At 41.4% G+C, this 18,701-nt stretch overlaps 1 protein-coding gene across 2 annotated transcripts in view; it reads left to right on the forward strand.

Moving 5' to 3' along the window:
• Positions 1–5,834: 5,834 nt before the first annotated feature.
• Positions 5,835–18,701, forward strand: part of PACSIN2 (protein kinase C and casein kinase substrate in neurons 2) — a 61,204-nt gene continuing 48,337 nt past the window's right edge. For both annotated transcript variants that reach the window (XM_082309443.1, XM_082309444.1), the window contains exon 1: positions 5,835–5,970. The gene's annotated coding sequence lies outside the window, so the exon portion shown is untranslated. The remainder of the gene's footprint in view (positions 5,971–18,701) is intronic.

The raw sequence follows: 18,701 nt of genomic DNA on the forward strand, positions 1-18,701 counted from the left end.
TGCATGCCAGCTGGGGCATGCGCCTACTGTAGGAGTTAAGGGGAATTGACTACAGGTGTGATGCTAACATGTACAATAACAGATGTTAAACCTCGCGTGGATGCTCTCATTGAAAGGTAAGGTAAGTCTTTTTGCCGGAGCCTAATTCTCCAAAAGATTAAAGACTGTTTCACCTCTGACTGAGAGGGCTTAAGTGGGCTTAAATCTGACTGACTGCAAGCAGACGAGCTCTTAGTTCTGAGTAACTAACCGTGGCCCTAGGCCAATCATCCTCCAAATGTATCTAGCTGTAGGATAAAGAAACTGTTTTGGCTTCCAGTGGAGCAAAATAAATCAGAAATAACAGTTCTCAAAAGTTCTGACTTTGGCCAGTGTAATAACTTACCAGGCACAGCTAAAATAAATGTGCGTCTCAGTCTTAAAATACTGTTCTTCATATGCTCAAGTGATCACTGGCATAACGACGGTATTGTATGAAGAATTAAATAGACAAGCTCTAAACAGCTATGGGAATTGTTGTAATGACATCAGTGTAGAAAGAGCTTATTGCTAGAGTTGAATAGTGGGGCTTGCTTCCTGGGCACTAACCTTTCTCCCTATTAATTCTTTGACATGGAAGGAATTAATAAGATTCCCACAGAATAGCTTCTTTATATGGCTTTAGGAACTTAATTAGAGTAAAAGAAACAGTATTATCCCTAAAGCTACTTTGTTGCTGTTGGCTTTACAATAGAACTTCTGCCTAAAATGTTCCCGTCTCCTGATTCACTTCCTGCTATAAACTTAGCAAAACAATAGACATTTCACAGAAGATAGATAGTCCTGCATTTCAGCAGCGGAACATGTCAGGCAGAGCTCATTTATCTGTAGTAAAGGAAGGGCTTCACTTTGTCGTCGTAAACTAGTGCTGTTTCTGAAGTAGTTACTGTTCAGTTTACTTAAGTGGAAAAAACAGAAGGCAACTTACATCTTGCACCTGCTTTATTAAAATAGCTCACCCAAGCCTTCAAGTCAGCGGGAAGGACTCCGTGCCATCCGGTGCGTAGGTATCAAAACATAACACCGGTGTCCATAGCTAGTTCTGCTAACCTGTAGGGTTCCTTAACAAACAAAAACTTTATTCCTGTATTCTCTGCAGCAAATACATTAAATGTGTATAGCTGGGAAAAGCTGACTTTAGCCACAATTTTGTTAAAAATGCAATTATTAAGAGGAAATAGGAACATAAATTAGTATCTTGGAAAAACTGACTGTTTTTACTGAATTGTAGGAAGTTATTTGTGCTAGACTGTATTTTTCTTCCACTTTTTTTAAGGTGCCATCAAAGCTTAGGCAAGCTTAAAGAAACTCTCCATACTTGAAGCAGTCCATAGCCAGAACTTTCCAAATTGTTATGACATAGGCCTACCTTTACCATTGACAGAGAGTCTTCTATGCCTTAATTACTCTCAAATTTTGTACCTATTAAAAGCATATCATTCATATCTGAGATAATCATAGAAAACTGTTGTGAAATAGAAATGTTTGGGCAGTATGAAACACCAATTAAAAACATTAATGTGAAAAACAAGGAGATAATAAAGAATATTTCAGACAAGAATATGTCTTATACGTGAAAAGTTCTTTCCCAGTGAAAGCTGGACAGTGAAACAGTGAAATTGACTGATTTAAGTGGAATTAAATTTAATATTCTAAAATTCTGTGTCATTGGTTGACATATATATCACATTTGCAACCAAAATATGGTTCAGGATTTAAACTTAGATTTTAAGTGTAAATAAATAAATATATAACACCTGGGCTTTCTTAGCTAGAGAGAAACATTCTGAAGAGAATGCTGAAATGTTATTGCAAGAGTCAAGAAACACCAATAAAATTTGCTCTGAGTGAAGCCAAGAGGCAGAATTTTATTTACAGAGAAAGTATTAGTGCTTAAAAGGACACATGGAATTTCTGAGGACAGCAGAAGACACAAGAGGCATATTTAAAAATAGATTGTGTTAAAAGTAAAAATAACCGTGGGATACTTATCTAAAATGAGAGAGGAATTCTTTTTTTTTTTCCCCCGAAACTTCCTGTCCTGTTCCTAACAGTCTAGATCAAATGCTCACCAGCAGGGCTGCATAGGCTGTTAGCCTTTCTTCTAAGAAAACAGACTGAGATAATCTTTCCTAGGATGTCACATTCTGAATATTACTGAAAATGTTCAGAGTACAACTGAATTTTAATATTTAGGAAAAAAATATCAAAATACTAAAATCAAAATGATTAATATGTTAAAGTGTTATTCACTATATCAGTAAATTATTTAAGGCATCATAATTGTGTCATCATGCTGGGAGGTTGCGTGACTGATGATAGACATAATTAGACCACTAATCTCTTTTAATTCACTACAAGAAAAACTTAGTGTTTGAATATGCATAAAGATAATTTACATTTTATAAATTGAAAAAAACAGTACTTTATTAACCACTGAGGTATATTTCCCCAAGCAGTTTTTCAAGTGCATGTATGTATTTATTCAGTGCATGTGGCCTCAAGCCTGTATATATTTATACATACATTAAACTGTGTTACTATAAGTAATGAAGTCAAATGACTGCACCAGCATGTGTGTTAACCCTAATGCAGACAAATTCTGCTTTCGCTTTTAGAGGTAATTCACAGGAAGATCAATAGTGTTGATCCAAAAAGTAGACTAAGACGAGACTAATAATGTTGCTTCCAAATTGTTTCAAATGGTACACTTGGAAAAGGGGCAAAAACTTTCCAATTAAAAATGTATTTTTGAAATTCTGATAGCTGTTATTATCTTATTGGCTTCCAAAGGTGTCTAAGCATTTTTCATCCAAATGTAAAAAGCATAGGAAACATCTTGCAACCAGAAGAGAACATTCAGCAGCTTGAAAATACTATTCCCTAAAGTGGTGCCTCGAGGAACCTCCAAACATTAAATTAAAATGTTCCTATAAATTATCTTTTGGTGAACTTTCTTTATTCCAATTAATAGTCCTGCCTTTACCTTTTTATCTCTAAAATTATAACTTCATAGCACTTATAAAGATGTTTCATAGCATTTATAAAGGTGTTAATAGATTTATAAAGATGTTTAAGTGGAAAGCTGAAAAACAATTGTTACTTCTTAAGTTGTGTTAAAATCTGAATCCAGCTATTAGTACAAAAATGTTGTCTAAATTACTCATTTCTGATCACCCTTCATTCCCTTGGAAGGCAGAACCAGTTCAAGTTCCATATGAAGAGGACTCCCAAAACAACCCCACTGCCTTTGCACTGTGACACAAGGGCTAAATTTACTGTACCTGTATGTATATATATATTTTAAAAATATGTAGTATAGTAAACATATATATCTAAATATAGTAAGTATATATCTAGATATAGTAATAAAACACATACTGTGTGTATATACACCATTATAACATAATATATATAATAATAAGTAATATATATAATACATACATAAAATGTATAAGCAGTACAGAGGCCTAGCAAAGTCCATGCATGGGAATAGCTGATTTGAAGAAAAAGGCATTATTTTCTGTGCTGTTAAAAGACTGCCTGATAGTTTTTGCAACCAGACTGAGGGCCTGAATATACACCTCTTGCTCCATTTACAGTCATTGCCCCCATACCGGCCTAATATACGAATGTGAGCCCTGATTTTCACAGGTGGTAGCGTACCTGTGATTCGCACGGGTTCTGTGCACGGTGAAGTGATTTGGGGGGCACAAGGTGGTATTCAATCCACTCTGTGTGGAATAGTTGGGGTTTTTTTGTGTCAGTCCACCACCGGCTGCAGGTTGAACTTCTGTGTTCTGCCAAAAGGGAATTCCCTTTCATCACAGTATGAACTTAGTTCTACCAGGGAGCGCTATGATTTACACTGAATTCCTATTCTGTTTCTTCAATCTTTGAACAAGTTTGAGCATTATTTGACCATACAAAGAGATGAATGACTGTTTTGATGTTGAGGTTGAAGAAAGTCTAAGTGTTCTGGCAGGGAGGATTTCCAGCTTTGACAATGCTCTAGGCAAAACGGAAGCTTGATTCGTGTCCATACAGAAAGAGCTGTATTTACAATTATATATATCACTTGTAATCTCCTGTAAAAAGAGCTGGTTTATGCAAAGCTTGATCTCCTATTTAGTGAGAGAGACTGTGTGGAAAACTAAAGCGCATCTGTGTTCAGAAGTGAGAGAAGAAAGAGCAATAAATTTCAAGATTCCTCCTCTCAAATGTGAACTTTTAACTTTCAGCACAGGAGAGAGATGAAAAGGAGATTTGGGAGGGAGGGAAGTAATGTTAAATCTTAGAAAGCTTACCAACCTGACCAAATTTTGCAGTCATTTTAACTGCACTTAAATAAATTTTTTAAGGAGATTCCTTCAGAAGGTAAAATTCACCCCAGTGCTGTGGTCTCACAGTCCTACTGAGCTAATCTAAATTCCCAGTGAACTTAAAACTCCCTAAGTTAATGAGTCACGCACTTAGTGAAAGAGTACAGGAAGACTTGGCGTCTATGCTGATTATATGCAGACTTGCATAAGAAACATGGCCAAGAGGAAAGTACTCTTCGGACTGTTTTGCAGCCCTACCCAATGACCCAGAGCTCTCGCTGTCCTCAAACCAGGCTGTCCTCTGGGGCAACGCTGGAGGCAGATCAGCGATGAGAAGGGCAGATGGGAGGGAAACGCTGAAATTGGTGGAGGAGAAGGCAAAGGCTGAAGGGACGAAATAAGGTTACCGTGATGGCTGCTGCTTGGAACTTGAAATAATGCTCTCTCTAAAGCAAATAATTCTGAAAGATAGGCAAGGGCTAGAATAACAGTTCTGCCAGCGATACTATTCAAGTATCGTGTACCTCTGTGCACAGAGAGGCTTAACCAAACCAGCAATGTTATTTTAAAGGTGGCTCTGTCCTTGAGCCACCTCTGTCTCAAATGCAGCTGACGGACAAGCCCGCGAAGCCCTGCGCTGTGTCCCCCGGCAAGACGCGGCTTCAGCTGACAGGCAGGAGCCCGAGGAGAAGCGTAATAAATGCAGCACCATCATTGCCGCATTGTGGTGTTAGAGGGCACTGCGTTACACGGCGGGACTGCCGCGGGAGCAGAAGGGAAATGAAAGCCTTCACCACTTTCGGGCTTCAAAAAGTCCCTGTCGCTTTTCAGGATCTATCGGCTCGGCCAAATTCTGCTTCGGGAAACAAAATCTGCTCGTTGACGGTCCCCCGCAGTGGAAGGGGGACACAAGCGCGGTGTTTTTACTCGCGTCGCGCCCTGCCACGTTCCGCAGCGTTACTGTCAGCCGTTTCCCACCACGTATATACCTCTCTATACGTAGGCGGCGGTTGCCCTCTCGGCGAGCCGGTCGGGGCGGGCAGGCTGCCCGGCGGGCGCGGGGTGGCAGCCGCTGGCACCGCCGGGCGCAGGCGCCTACCCCGCCGCGGCCGGAGCCCCCTCAGGAGGTGCCCCCCGAGCCGGGGGCTCGGCCCGCAGGACCGGCGCGGGGACGGGCCGCGGGGCCACCCCGAGGCGCGCTCGGCGCTAACGGCCGCCGACAGCCGTTAGGGAGCTCGCGCCGGCCCCGGGCGCGCGCACCACCGCCCCCCGCCGCCCGGCAGCTACCTTTGCCCCCGCCGCCCCTTCCAGCCATCGACTAGGAAGCGGCGTTAATTGGCAGTCGCTGAGAGCCAATGGGCAGTGGAGGGGCGGGAGCCTGCTCTTCGCCCTCGCCCAATCGGGAGGCGGCTGGGTGTCCGCCAATCGGAGGGGAGGCGGGCGGGGGAGGCAGGCGGGCGCGGGGGGCGGCAGTCGGTGCGGCGGCGCGGCGGGGAGCGGAGCGGTGGGGCTGCACTCGCGTTCCTCCGCGCTCTCTCGCCGTCTCCTCAGCCCTCTCTCTCCTTCGCTGCCGGCGGGCACAGGAGACGGGCAGTTCCCGGCGCTTCAGGTGAGGGCGGCGCCGTCGTCTTGGGCCCCGGCTTCAGGGAGAGGCTTGAGGCGGAGGCCGGGCTTTAGACCCCCCGTCGGAGCCTTTGGCGGGGGGGGGGGGCGCGGAATGGCGGGGGGCGGGGTCCCACCGGCGGGCGCGGGGAAGGCGGTTGGTTCAGCCGTCGCGCCTGGGCCGGCGGCGGCCGGCGCCGCCGGTGCCCCGTGGCGGGGTCGGGCCGGGCGGGGCGGGTGGTGTGCCGTGAAGGCCCCGTTGGGTGTCGGGGCGGGTGGGGGGCTCGGTGCCCCTGTGGTGAGGCGAGGGTCGGGCGGGAGTGACAGTGCCGAGGCGGGGCGGCGGGGCGGAGGGGCAGCGGGCGCCTTGGGGAGGGAGCGGGGGGGGGCGCCGGCCGGCGAGCCCCGCGGTGGAGTCGGGGTTTCCTCTCCGGCGGGCGCGGGGAAGGTGAATCTCTCCTTGCACGGCGCCTGGCGGGGCAGGGCAGGGCTGGGGCTTGCGAGGGATGACGACACGGGCTGTGGGGAGGCTCGGTTCCCGTAGGAGGGAAGAGCTCGCTGCTCGGGGAAGTTTAGTGACCCGCTCGGTGGTGGTGACGGCTTTGGTTTTGGGAGGGGAGGGGGAGGAAAAGGGGGCGAGGAGGGAGACCTAAAATCGCGCCGTTGGGTTTTTCCTCCCGGCTTTGAAATCCTGGCGTCCTGGATGATGGCAGGTAACGATGCTGGTTTAGTGGGAGGAAGTGTTTCTACGGGGGAGAGTGAGGTTTTAAACGGCTCACAGCCTCCTGAGTGCCGGTGATGACACAGCTAAGTCAGGCTTCTCGGTCTTGCCATTGCCGCCTTCTCTCTTGACTTTACCTTTTTTGGCTTGCGGAAGGAATCTCCTCATCTCCCAGAGTGAAACGTCTGCGTGAGAGACAGAAGTCTCTTTATGTTCATTGAGGCTACCTGGTTAGAGAGAGACTGGGTATCTACAGTGTCTGCCTGGCTTGCTGTATCCATCTTTCCCAGCTGCTTGGCTGTCTCTGGTTGGAGTGACTCAGAAGCTGATAGACTCGGTCTTCTGAGGCTTCATCCTTTTGCCCTAGCAGTAAGGGAAGCCAGAAAGGTGCGAGTGATATACGCTGTCCTTTGTAAACTGGATGTTTGAAAACTGAATGTCTGAAAACTAAATGTAATCTTGCAGTTTTAAATGTTCAGTTTTCTTGGTAGGCATTTTTGATTAAAATGATAGATTAGTTAGGATGATTTAAAACAAGTACACCATTGCTTGCATTTCCTGTACCAATTGCAGTAAGTTTGATCATTTGTACGTGACCCAGACTGGGGTAAAAAATGAGCCTTATGATGCGCTAGACACTTCTGTTTTCTTCTGTTGCACTCCACGACTTCACAACAGACTGCTTGAAAGGTTGCCATAAGACTGTTTTCTCTTGCTGCAGGAGGGATTTTTTTCCCTTCTGCTAATGTGGATTTAATTCCAGAGTTTGTTCAGCCCTTCTCTAAAGACAGAACCTTTCCACTACTTTGAAAAGGTAAAAACATTAACAGTGCATTATTATAATAGTCATAGTGAAGACTGCGTTACGTAAGCAACTGAGTTTTCATTTTGGTTTTAGTGCAACAAAAAGATCATTCTCATTTGTCTGTGATGAGACCAATATAAAAACATTGCTTCATTGCTTTATTGGGCTGGGAGCGGGGGGAGACTTGTATTTCTGCTTAAAGGTGAGAGGTAACTAAAACAGTTTGCCAACTATATTTCGGATGGGCAAAACTTCTTAATTGTGTTTTTAACTATTAAGGTTATTAGCACTGAGGGCTAATGTGCTTGCTCTTTCATACTTGTGCCTGCCTGAAATCATATTTCTGTCAAACTTGCAATTTGCCTTCAAAGATAGTAGTTATATTCTGCCAATTATGACTGAATCGGCTTAAGCTGTAGCATGTATTAGCACACAGGGCATGTGTAATTAGCACAATGCAGCATCATTTTAGAGATTTCTGATTATACTATACGACAACTTAGGTATGGTAAGCAGGAGAGGAGTGCAGGTGCTACCTTGTCCTCTGTAGTGTTAACCTTGGCATGGCTGTTCAGCATTCAAGTGCTCCAAACTCCCCTTGGTGCATAGTTTACAGTTCTAGAGTCAGTTTCTTTGGCTCAGGGTCTATGTGTTATGCAGTGCCGTACTAGAATAAACATTAAAAACTGCCCTGGGGGGTTAAACTGCATACCACACATCAAGCAACAATATCCGTGTTAAAAGGAAGATACATAGCACAATTGTAGTTAGCGATGAAATAGTTTATTAATGGTTGATAGGCAAAACTGTTCTGGGATTTTTTTTTTACTGAATGTTTTTTCTCTCATTTTGAAGATGGCGTGCTGCAAGTGGATGCAGTAGTTAAATGTCGAGCTGACAAATTAGATGGCGTTTGTGATTGCTGGGCTTGATGTTAGCTGTATGCATCTTTGTGGATGGTCTGTTAGCTGTATGCATCTTTGGATGGTCTTAAGTGTTCTTTAACTTTTTTTTAACTGTCGGTCATCTCTGTAACAAAAACTTAATTTTACTTTGTAGTGTATATTTAATTGTATTTTTCTAATTTTTCTTTTTTATTCCTTTAGTATTTGAAATACCATTATAGTAACATGGCTTTCTGACTGTGCAGTGATATTCTGGGCAACATTTTGATCTATGACTGTTTGTAAGTAATACTTTCTGAAAATACCTAGATGACGTATTTTTCTAATGGGCCAATGTCTGCTTTCTTGTGTTGTATTGGAGCACTTGCATATTGGTCTGAAAGTCAGTATTGTGAACCTGTTATTTTTACCAGGTGACATGTTTGGATGATTTAGTGTTAGGCATAAGAAGTTTTGTTCTCATGGTATGTTTATACAGCATATAGGTACCTTTTCCTTCTCTAGAGCTGAGTGAGCTACTCGCTTAAAGATGTCCTTACGTCAATTCTGTGCTCACCTGATTGTGGTTAAAATGAGCGTAAAGGTTACTGTGACTTGACTTGGTGGCCTGTAAATGCAGGACAAGAGACTTTTGTGCTTGTCGTAGGAATGGCAAAGGATAAAATGCTTAGAGGTGCTGCTAGTCAAGAATTGCCTGAGCTTGTATGAATCTGTGGGAGTAATGTGAATTAGCTAGAAGGTAGCTTTCTGCTTCCGAGATAGTGCATGATTTTCTCACTGTGGGAATAGTAGGTCCTGGAAAAAGTTGCGTCTTCTCATACAATAAGCCAGGAGAATGGTAGAAGCAGATTGAAGGCTTTTTTAATAGACTTGTTCAAACATGCATGTAAACTAATTGGAGTAGTGTTTTGTTGGTTCTTGGGATCTCTGCTTTTTAAAAGAAATTCTAAGGTCTAATGACTGACTTGTTGCCTGAGACCTGGAATGAAGTCTCTAATGCTTGAACTGAAGACTAGTCTGTGAGATGAACAACTTTTTTGTAACATAGGATTTAACTCAAATTCTGTCTTAATCCATAAAACTTCAAGAAGTGGTGGTGTTCCTTTCAATTAAAATGAATTACCAATTTTTGGCTTGCCTTAATGTAACGATGAATTGTTCTCAGGATATGAAAAGGAAGAAAGCAGGAAATAAGTGATGTAACTGTACTGAGATAAATCAAGCTAAGTGTTCTGAGTCTGTGGTTGAATAAAATGGTGTATTTAATGTGAATGTTACCTGGCTAGTTGGCTCACTGGGGTTGGGAAGAATAACCTGAGGTCAATAGTAAAAAGGCTCTTGTTTCCCGGGGTTGGTTCCCCGGGATAGTCATAGTCAAATTTGTCACAAGACTCGAATATCATTCCTTTATGTGCTATCCTGCAAGGTACCTTGCTTAGGGGAAGGGAACAGTCAAAATTTCTCTTAGGGTGTTGGTCTAGAATCTGCCTTAATGTGCGCTCCTTGGAGCGCGAGTGATTCTGCTTGAGCCACTGTGAACTGGTGTGCATTGGTAGAGTCCTGTGAATCTTGGTGGACAGGATGTGTCAATATTTGAGAAGGTACCCAGCCCTAATTAGTAAATAGGGATAGAGGTAGCATGGATATTGTAACTCTGCACAGTAATGAGCTCTGAAGCGAAAAGAAAATGTCTCTAAGGCTTTAAGTGATGTGGTTTCGTTCAACTTTTCAGAATATGCAAATATTTAAAAACTGTTCTGGCTTACACAACATGTTGTAAATATTTTGACAGTGTTGGAAACCTGTATCTTGCATTGTTTGGTTTTGGGCTAATGCATGTTATTAACCCTTTTTGCTTGTGTAGGACTCTGCTTTAAGCTAAGAATTAATTCCAAGGCACCTACAGACCAAAAATTTTAAACAAGCTTCTTTGCCTTTTATCGTACACTCTAGACTGTGAATAACAAACTGGACTACAAGGTAACAGCAAAAATGGCGAGGTTAAGAACAGTCTGTCAAATCATATCATTAAATATTTGTTTCAAACAGTTTTACCGAAACCAAAAAGGCTGGACTTTATGTAATCATTGACATAAACTTATAAACGCGGCATAGTAGATGCCCTGAGAATGGGTGCCACGCAAGTTTTAAGTGACACTGTGAACTCAGAGGAGTTCACAAGTATGTGTTTTAAATATCTTCTCATGCCTCTTGTGATTTAGGTAACACAGAATCATGATGTACTTGCAAACTCTTAGCTTTTGATTATAAAGTAGTGGCTTGTTTACTAATATTAAAACTGGGTGACTGTGGTGTTCCTGTAATCTTCATTGTGAAGCGTCTTTTTGCAGAAGTGTGATATTGTCTGTATTGTTATTATTGCGTCTTTGTACGAGTAGCACAAATAGGACTCGTAAATCTGATTTTTATGTATGGTAATAAGTTAATCTCCCCCACATATCAGGCTGATGCATTGCCAGCTGGTGATTGTAACAACAAAAGGTGTGTATTGACTGAGCTCTGAAAGCACTAGCAGAGTTCTCATACCTGGCATGTCAAACTCTGCTTTCGGAGCATAGCCAAGGGTTTCTGGGTTCCAAAACCAACTTGCACAGAACTTCTTACCTAGCATTGTAATGGTAGGTGAATACTGAAATAAGAATTTTATTTGTTCTCAGTAGCAGATGCACAGCCATACTTCACTATTCTTTTAAGCTTATGTGGTTTTGTTTTGTTTTGTTTTTTTTTTTTAATTTCTGACTTAATAGGTCAAATAAAGGGTGCGGGGTGAATATGCTTAATGTGTCCTTCTTAAAAGGGGTAACATGAAGTGCAGATTTCAATAAATGATCTGCCATGAGTCATAGGACAAATGGGACATGTTTTTCATTTGACTTATGCCTCTGATCCTCTTCCTTAATAGAGGCTTTCTTGGCAAATTGACAGATACCTGGATCACCGCTGAGTGGAACAACGCTTCTTTCTTGTCAGGAGAAATGATAAATCTATAGTAAGCAAGTCTAGGTATGTTAAAGCAACTCTTTGTATTTAATGGAACCACATGTATACAACATCAACTTGTAGGCGCGCTTACTTCCACAGTCCTTGAGTAACACTTTTAAAGCATTTTTTTCCAAAGTCTTCAGGTTGTCTCTGTCCCTTAATAGTTACAGATAAAAGCTTCAAAACTCTTTTGTTGTTGTTGTTTTGTCATTTACCTGAAATAATCTAACCAATCCAAATAATCTAGTAACTGGTCAACATACAATTGTGCTTAACTTGAAGGAGCCATTGAACAGCTTGGCTAAGCTCTAGGGTGAACTTAACTGAAGGGAATTATTCCCAAGTTCTTGCTGCGTTGAGGTGATCGTTCCATTCCAAAATGTGAGCATTCTGTTTTATGTGTGAGAACTGAAACTGGATAACCATTTCCTTTAACAACTTTTCTTTAATTTTTGTGTGTTAGGAGAGAACTTCATATAAAGAACGCTATCAGTCTTGTGTCATTCAAATACAGTGAGAAATAAATTGAGTGGTTAGCTGTTCCTCTTTTGGGCAATTAAATTTCTTCAATTAAACTCTTACGCCCACAGCTGGGAGTATTACCATCTCATTGATTATTTGTATTGGTCCACTATTATGGTAGGCCATTAGTGTTTCCATTGGTTTACACCAAGTTGAGTATATTTTACTGCTGTTCTGCTTTGTACTAGCATTTTTTTTTTGTCCCAGGGAACTTTTAGGGCTGCGAATCATTCTTGCTTTGAGTTGAGGTTTTTGTCTTTTTTGAAAGCTGTTTCAGTTGAAAGTAGGAACAACCAGCACATATGGATAAAGTACAATCAACCAATAATCTGTGATTCATGGTGCCACTTCCCAAAGCAAACTTTCACGCTGTCTTAAGCGAACAGAGTCCTAAATGGAAAGAGAAGTGAAACAAGTTGTATACTGTTACTGTATAATTGATGGCCTGTGGTGGGTTGACCCTGGCTGGACACCAGGTGCCCACCAAGCTGCTCTGTCACTCCCCTCCTCAACTGAACAGAGGAGAGAAAATATAACAGAAGACTCATGGGTCGAGATAAGGGCAGGGAGAGATCACTCACCAACTACCTTCACAGGCAAAACAGACTCAACTTGGGGAAATTAGTTTAATTTATTACCAATCAAATCAGAGTAGAGTAATGAGAAATAAAACCAAAGCTTAAAACATCTTCCCCCCACCCCTCCCTTCTTCCCGGGCTTAACTTCACTCCTGATTTTTCTCTACCTCCTTCCCCACCAGCGGTCCAGGGGGATGGGGAATGGGGGTTGCGGTCAGTTCATCACACATCGTCTCTGCCGCACCTTCCTCCCCAGGGGGAGGACTCCTCACACTCTTCCCTTGCTCCAGCCTGGGGTCCCTCCCACAGGAGACAGTCCTCCACGAACTTCTCCAATATGAGTCCTTCCCACGGGCTGCAGTTCTTCACGAACTGCTCCAGCGTGGTTCCTTTCCACAGGGTGCAGCCCTTCAGGAACAGACTGCTCCAGTGTGGGTCCCCCGCAGGGTCACAAGCCCTGCCAGCAAACCTGCTCCAGCGTGGGCTCCCTCCATGGGTCCACAGGTCCTGCCGGGAGCCTGCTCTGGCATGGGCTTCCCACGGGGTCACAGCCTCCTTTGGGCATCCCCCTGCTCTGGTGTGGGGTCCTGCACGAGCTGCAGGTGGAGATCTGCTCCACCGTTAACCTCCATGGGCTGCAGGGGGACAGCCTGCCTCACCATGGTCTTCCCCATGGGCTGCAGGGGAATCTCTGCTCCGGTGCCTGGACCACCTCCTCCCCCTCCTTCTTCACTGACCTGGATGTCTGCAGAGTTGTTTCTCTCACATATTCTCACTCCTTTCTCTGGCTGCAGTTGTGCAGGTTTTTTTTTCCCCCCCCCTTCTTAAATAGGTTATCCCAGAGGCGCTACCACCATTGCTGATGGGCTCGGCCTTGGCCAGCAGTGGGTCCGTCTTGGAGCTGGCTGGCATTGGCCCTACTGGACACAGGGGAAGCTTCTAGCAGCTTCTCATGGAAGCCACCCCTGTAGACCCCCTGCTACCAAAACCTTGCCACGCAAGCCCAGTACGTGGCCTAACAATGAATTTGATGGCAATTGTATTATATCAGAAGTTATGCCTTTTGGTTTAATACATGTGATGATTTGATGCAGATTTTTTTTTTTAAGATGTTATAACAAGATGTACCCCTCTCATGTTGTCTGCAGGGTAGGTAAACTTATTTCCAAATTTAGAATTAACTTCTTATTCTTCTGTTTCTTCCTCTTCTTCTTTTCTTGCAATCTTGGATATATCCTCAGGAGCATGTTTTGGAGATGGCTTTAATGAATAGGCACTTTTTAATCTGTGGATCATGCATTGACATTCTATAGACATCTAAAGAGTTGATCTTTCATATAAACAGATTTTAATTGCTGCTGCTCTTAAAATGTTCAAGTAGTTTGATTATCCAGTTGTAGTAGTACACAGTACAAATGCAAATGAATGATTAATAGATTTAATCCAGGAAGGAACCATTTGTAATCATCTGGTCTTATCTGAAAAAGACAAGCCATAGGGCTTCTGTGAATGAATCTCTGTTGGAATTTGATATAGCCACAAAGAAAACTTCCCATTTAGAAAGAATGGATGTGGAGTCCACCACAACCCCATTAGTTGCCCAGTTGGCTGATTAGTCCTGCTGTCTGAAACAGGGCACTCTCTCTGATGTACAGTCAGATAACACATCTTTCTAGCTGCCTACCTCATAGCGCTTTGTTTATATCCTACAATTCATTGAGCACATTCAACTGAGTATTCCTCTCCATTTCAAAATTCTTCAAACTTGATGCTTAAAATATTAGGCCATCTCTATGAGACAGGAAAATTAAACTTTGTCTTGGTACAGCCCAATGTGAATTCCAAGTTAGCGTCTTTAGCTTGTGCTCTTTTTGGCAAACAATCCAAATAGGTTTATCAGCACCGGATTCTCTGTTATTTACTATTTCCTCAGGATTTTCCTTAAATCAGCTGATCAGTCATGATTACTGTTCTTTTTTGAGGTCACCGATAATAATGGTCAATAGCTTAGCGGTAGCTCAGTGGACACATCCAGCTTCATAATATTTCTTGACTCTGTATGTTGAGAGCTTAAAATAAATGTACTTTCAGACTGAGTTTGTATCATTCTGTATCTTAATCTGAATACCTTGTTATAGCAACCTGAATGCTGTGTTGAAACTTATGTCCTCAGCATAGTCATTATCACTCAGGATGGTGACCTCATGAGAAGAGGATGCTGTTAAGAAGTTGCTTGTATTGATTTTTCTTTTTACATATGTAATAATAATTATCAACTTGTTATGCTCAAGTGGAATCTTACTTGTTCCATTTTAATTGAATTGTCTTTAGTAAACTAACCTAGTAACTAATTGAAAATGCTTATGTGACATCAGTTTTTCTCTAGCCTTCTGGCACTTCCCCATTATTCAGAACTTCTTAAAAGTTCATGACTTAGAGCTTCCCAAATGATATTTTAAAATTCTTGAATAAAAGGTACTTTGAACATGCTTGTTTGGATTCCTAAGCCCTTTTGATTTGTAATTTGAGGGATAATAATCATATCACTCAGATATGATTATTTTTTGGCATTCATAGATCTTCTGCCTCTGTTAATACATTAAAATGTTGATACCTTATGAACAATGGCATTGTTGCTAAGGTTGGTATAATAAGGACAATAAAGGAACTTTAAATATATTTGAGGTCTACCACTACAACTGTTTCTGTGTTCTTTCTGCCGTCTTTCATCATTCCTAGCTTTTGTTACATTTGTTACGATGAACTTCCCCTCTTTTCCACTTCAAGTGTAGCTATTTCTGTAGCTACTGTGGTTTTTTTTTTTTTTTTTTCCTTCTAATGTGGCTTTGGGCACAGCTATTAAAAAATCTTGTGTGATTCACTGTGATTCTTGCATGATAAAGTAATATTATTTTATCAGATTGCCAAATCTAGGGCTTCTCAGTTGAAGCTGGAAATGGTGTGAGTCAGCTCAGGACTGGTATGCAGATAGTCACTTCTTTTAGTTCTGTCATCCATTCTCTTTTGAAGTACGGTATACATGGAGGTCCTTCATGTTGAATGCAGCGTGCTCTTTGAGTTAGGATATTGTCACCTATAATGTATGTTAAATTCCATACTAATTTTAGAATTGGGGAAGTGAAACATGGAATATATGTCAGTGGGACCAAAGGGCACCAGGGTAATGTGGCATTCTCCTTCGCACAGCAGCTCACTGCAGAAGGAGCTGACTGCTCTGTGGTGTTTAGTGTGCTTTAGTGGTCTCTGGTAGATACCAGTTAGTGCCTATGTGGTACATGAGCTATTGGAAGATGTTCCAGAATGTCTGTGGAGTGTTAGTGCTCTTTAAAGTCGTTAATAATTCAATTATAATAATAATAATAATGAATATTATTGCAGAAGTGTCACCACTCCTTTCTTGACCACTTAATCCTGTCTACCTACATTATAACCAGTTACAAAATGTTCAGTCATGTGACTTGGACAGTGAGATTTCAGTGATATTAAATGGGCTTGATTTATGTTCCCAAATGCAAAAATCTAATCTCTTACTTGTGTGCCTACCACTTACACATAAACAAGGAAAATATCTTTTTGCCTTTTGGGGTCTCAGACTTTCTGAAGAGTATCTTTTGTGTTGAATGTGTACTTGTTTATTCCTTTTGTTAGCTTAGCATCTTGTAACTTGTTAAACTAGCTCAGAAGCTTGTTGCCACTTCTCACGGTGATAAGGCAAGTAACTTCAAAACCAGTGGCAGTTGGTGTTGCTGCTAAAACAGGAGATTAGGTTCTTTCCCTGGTGCCCAGCTATTTGTTCTTGCTACGTGCTCTGTGTTGGCACTATTTATGTGGCTGTGCTGTGACTGGAGTTGGTTCCCTGGTCCAGCAAGAAACTTCTTATTTTGGGCAGAGTAATTTTCAGCTGGATAAAGCTTAGCACCTGGTTTCCTGCATAGAATCGACGGCACAGGGATGGGTCAGGAGGAGTGACTGGGGATGTGGGAGAAGACCAGATCAATCTGTCAGCGGAGCAAATTTATAGCGTAATAAAGTGATCAGGTTAGGTATTGAGATGAGCAGTACAGTGAATAATTCCTATGAAGTTCAGCTGCAAAGTGAACGGTGGGTGTAAACAAGTTTTTGTATAGGTGCTTTTATAATCCCATGTGTGCCAAAGATAGTCAGGATGTAATAAAATAAGAAAAATGTAGTGTATATAAATGCAAGTGTTGCTCATCCTAGCAGCTGAAGCTGTGCTATATGAGCTGCTGAAATACAGCTGAGTAAGATTTAACACTTACTGACTAGAGACTGTACCCTTAAACTATTTATAGTTAAGGGAATTGAAACTTCATTCAAACTTATGTTTCTTGATTTTTACCAACTTTAAATGCATGGCTGAATAGGTAATAAGTTTCAAATGATCTTGAATTCATAAATTTACAGGTGAACTTGCTGGGGTTTTTTCTTGAATTTTTGCTTAAAATATTTTAATGTGGAAGGACTAGAAGACAGAATTGAAATACTTTCCAAAGTTGAACAGGTTCTAAGTAGAAAGGAGCTAAAAGTCTTTGCCTTTTGACTTCTATTTTTACTTCAGTCACTTTTTTTTACTTTTTACTTCAGTTGTAAGTAACTTAAATGTTTCAAATGTGTAATCCTGATATATATTCTTATGTAATGAAATGCTGTATTTATAAAAAAAGTGAATGCTAAATAATTTTTTGAAACTCGAGGAGAAGATTTAAATTAATCTGTTTAACACTTTATTGTTAAACCAGGTTTTGAAGAACTTAATTTCCAAAATTGAATCAATCTTGTGGAAAGAATCAAGTGGGTTCTTTTAGAATGTTCAGGTTTGTTTTGTTTTGTTTTTCCCCCCAGGGAAAAATCTAGGTATACACAAAAACCATGCCAGGTCTTTTATTTCCTAGACTGGAAAAACTGCTTCCTTACCTTATTGTAACATGTGCTGGTTGTTTTTGGGTTTTTTTCCTCCATCACTCAAAAATAATTGAATAGTGTTAGTTGGATCCTCCTGTTAGTTTTGTTCTCTGATACTGCCCAGTCTGCTTTCTCAGCCATTCTCAGCAAAGTGCTGTTCCACCTGATGTTGTTTTTGAAGCAGGTGCACAGACTGGCTAGCAGAGAACATCTTTCCAAGAAAGCAGACAGAGCAGTACTGCAGAACACTTTGTGCTTTTCTTTGTCTAATTGTTCGCTGCACTGCAAAAGGTGAAAGTTCATTCACTGGATATCATGAATGTCTTGTCTGTTCATTGAGGTAGGACCAAATCTGTTAGTTATATTCCTAAACACAAATTTGAGGAGATTAAAGGACAATCCATATAGTTTTAAAGGATCCATAGGAGAACCTTAAAATTGGTTTGAATTTGGCTAAGAAATCCTTTGTCCAAAGTAGCATATAAGCAGCTGCTTCTGCTTTGGCTTGTAGTATCCTCATATCAGAGAACAATATGTGGGTCTAGTCTGTATCTAATTACTGTATTTTTAGCACTTGGTTTAGATCAGGCTATTACGTAGTTTCTGGTAGAATGTAAATCCTGCGAGTTGTATGGGTATTGTGAGTAAAGTCTGTGCTGTGCAATTTCAATCATTGTCAAGTCAATAGCAGTTCAGTAATTGATATATGCAAATAGACAAAAGAAATATACATTAATTCTGGATTTATTTTAGGGTTATGCAAGACAACCTATAGCTTCTTTGCTTTAGACTTTGATCAGTCTAATAAAATAAGTAGTCTAACTTTCTCTAAGGATTCAATTAGCTTGGTTTTTTTTTTATTAGCCCTGTAGAGAAACTGAAACTGCAGTTGGAGATCTTTGATATTTCTGCCCCTTTTGCCCTCCTCCCCTTTCTTGCAAAACAGTCTAGATAGGATGTGTCTTTGCAGAAGACATACAGAAACACTTTCCATTGTGTAATTAAGGACAAACTGTGCTAAATTTAGCATGTAATGCCTACCAATTTATTGCTGAACAAAACTACTAGTTTTACAGTAATAATTTTAGCAGTTTTTATGCCATTTCCAAGAGGTCTTACTGCATGGCAAGAAAATATGGAAGAAGTTGAACAGGTTTTGATGTTTTCAAGTACATATAAAGGTATTTTCATTGTGCACGTTTTATGTATTTTTTTTTGCATTTGCAGTGTTTATTTCACATTTCATACATACGGATAAAA

Source organism: Platalea leucorodia (assembly GCF_965183815.1).
Source record: "Platalea leucorodia genome assembly, chromosome: 4".
In the NCBI taxonomy this organism is placed as follows: Eukaryota; Metazoa; Chordata; class Aves; order Pelecaniformes; family Threskiornithidae; genus Platalea; species Platalea leucorodia.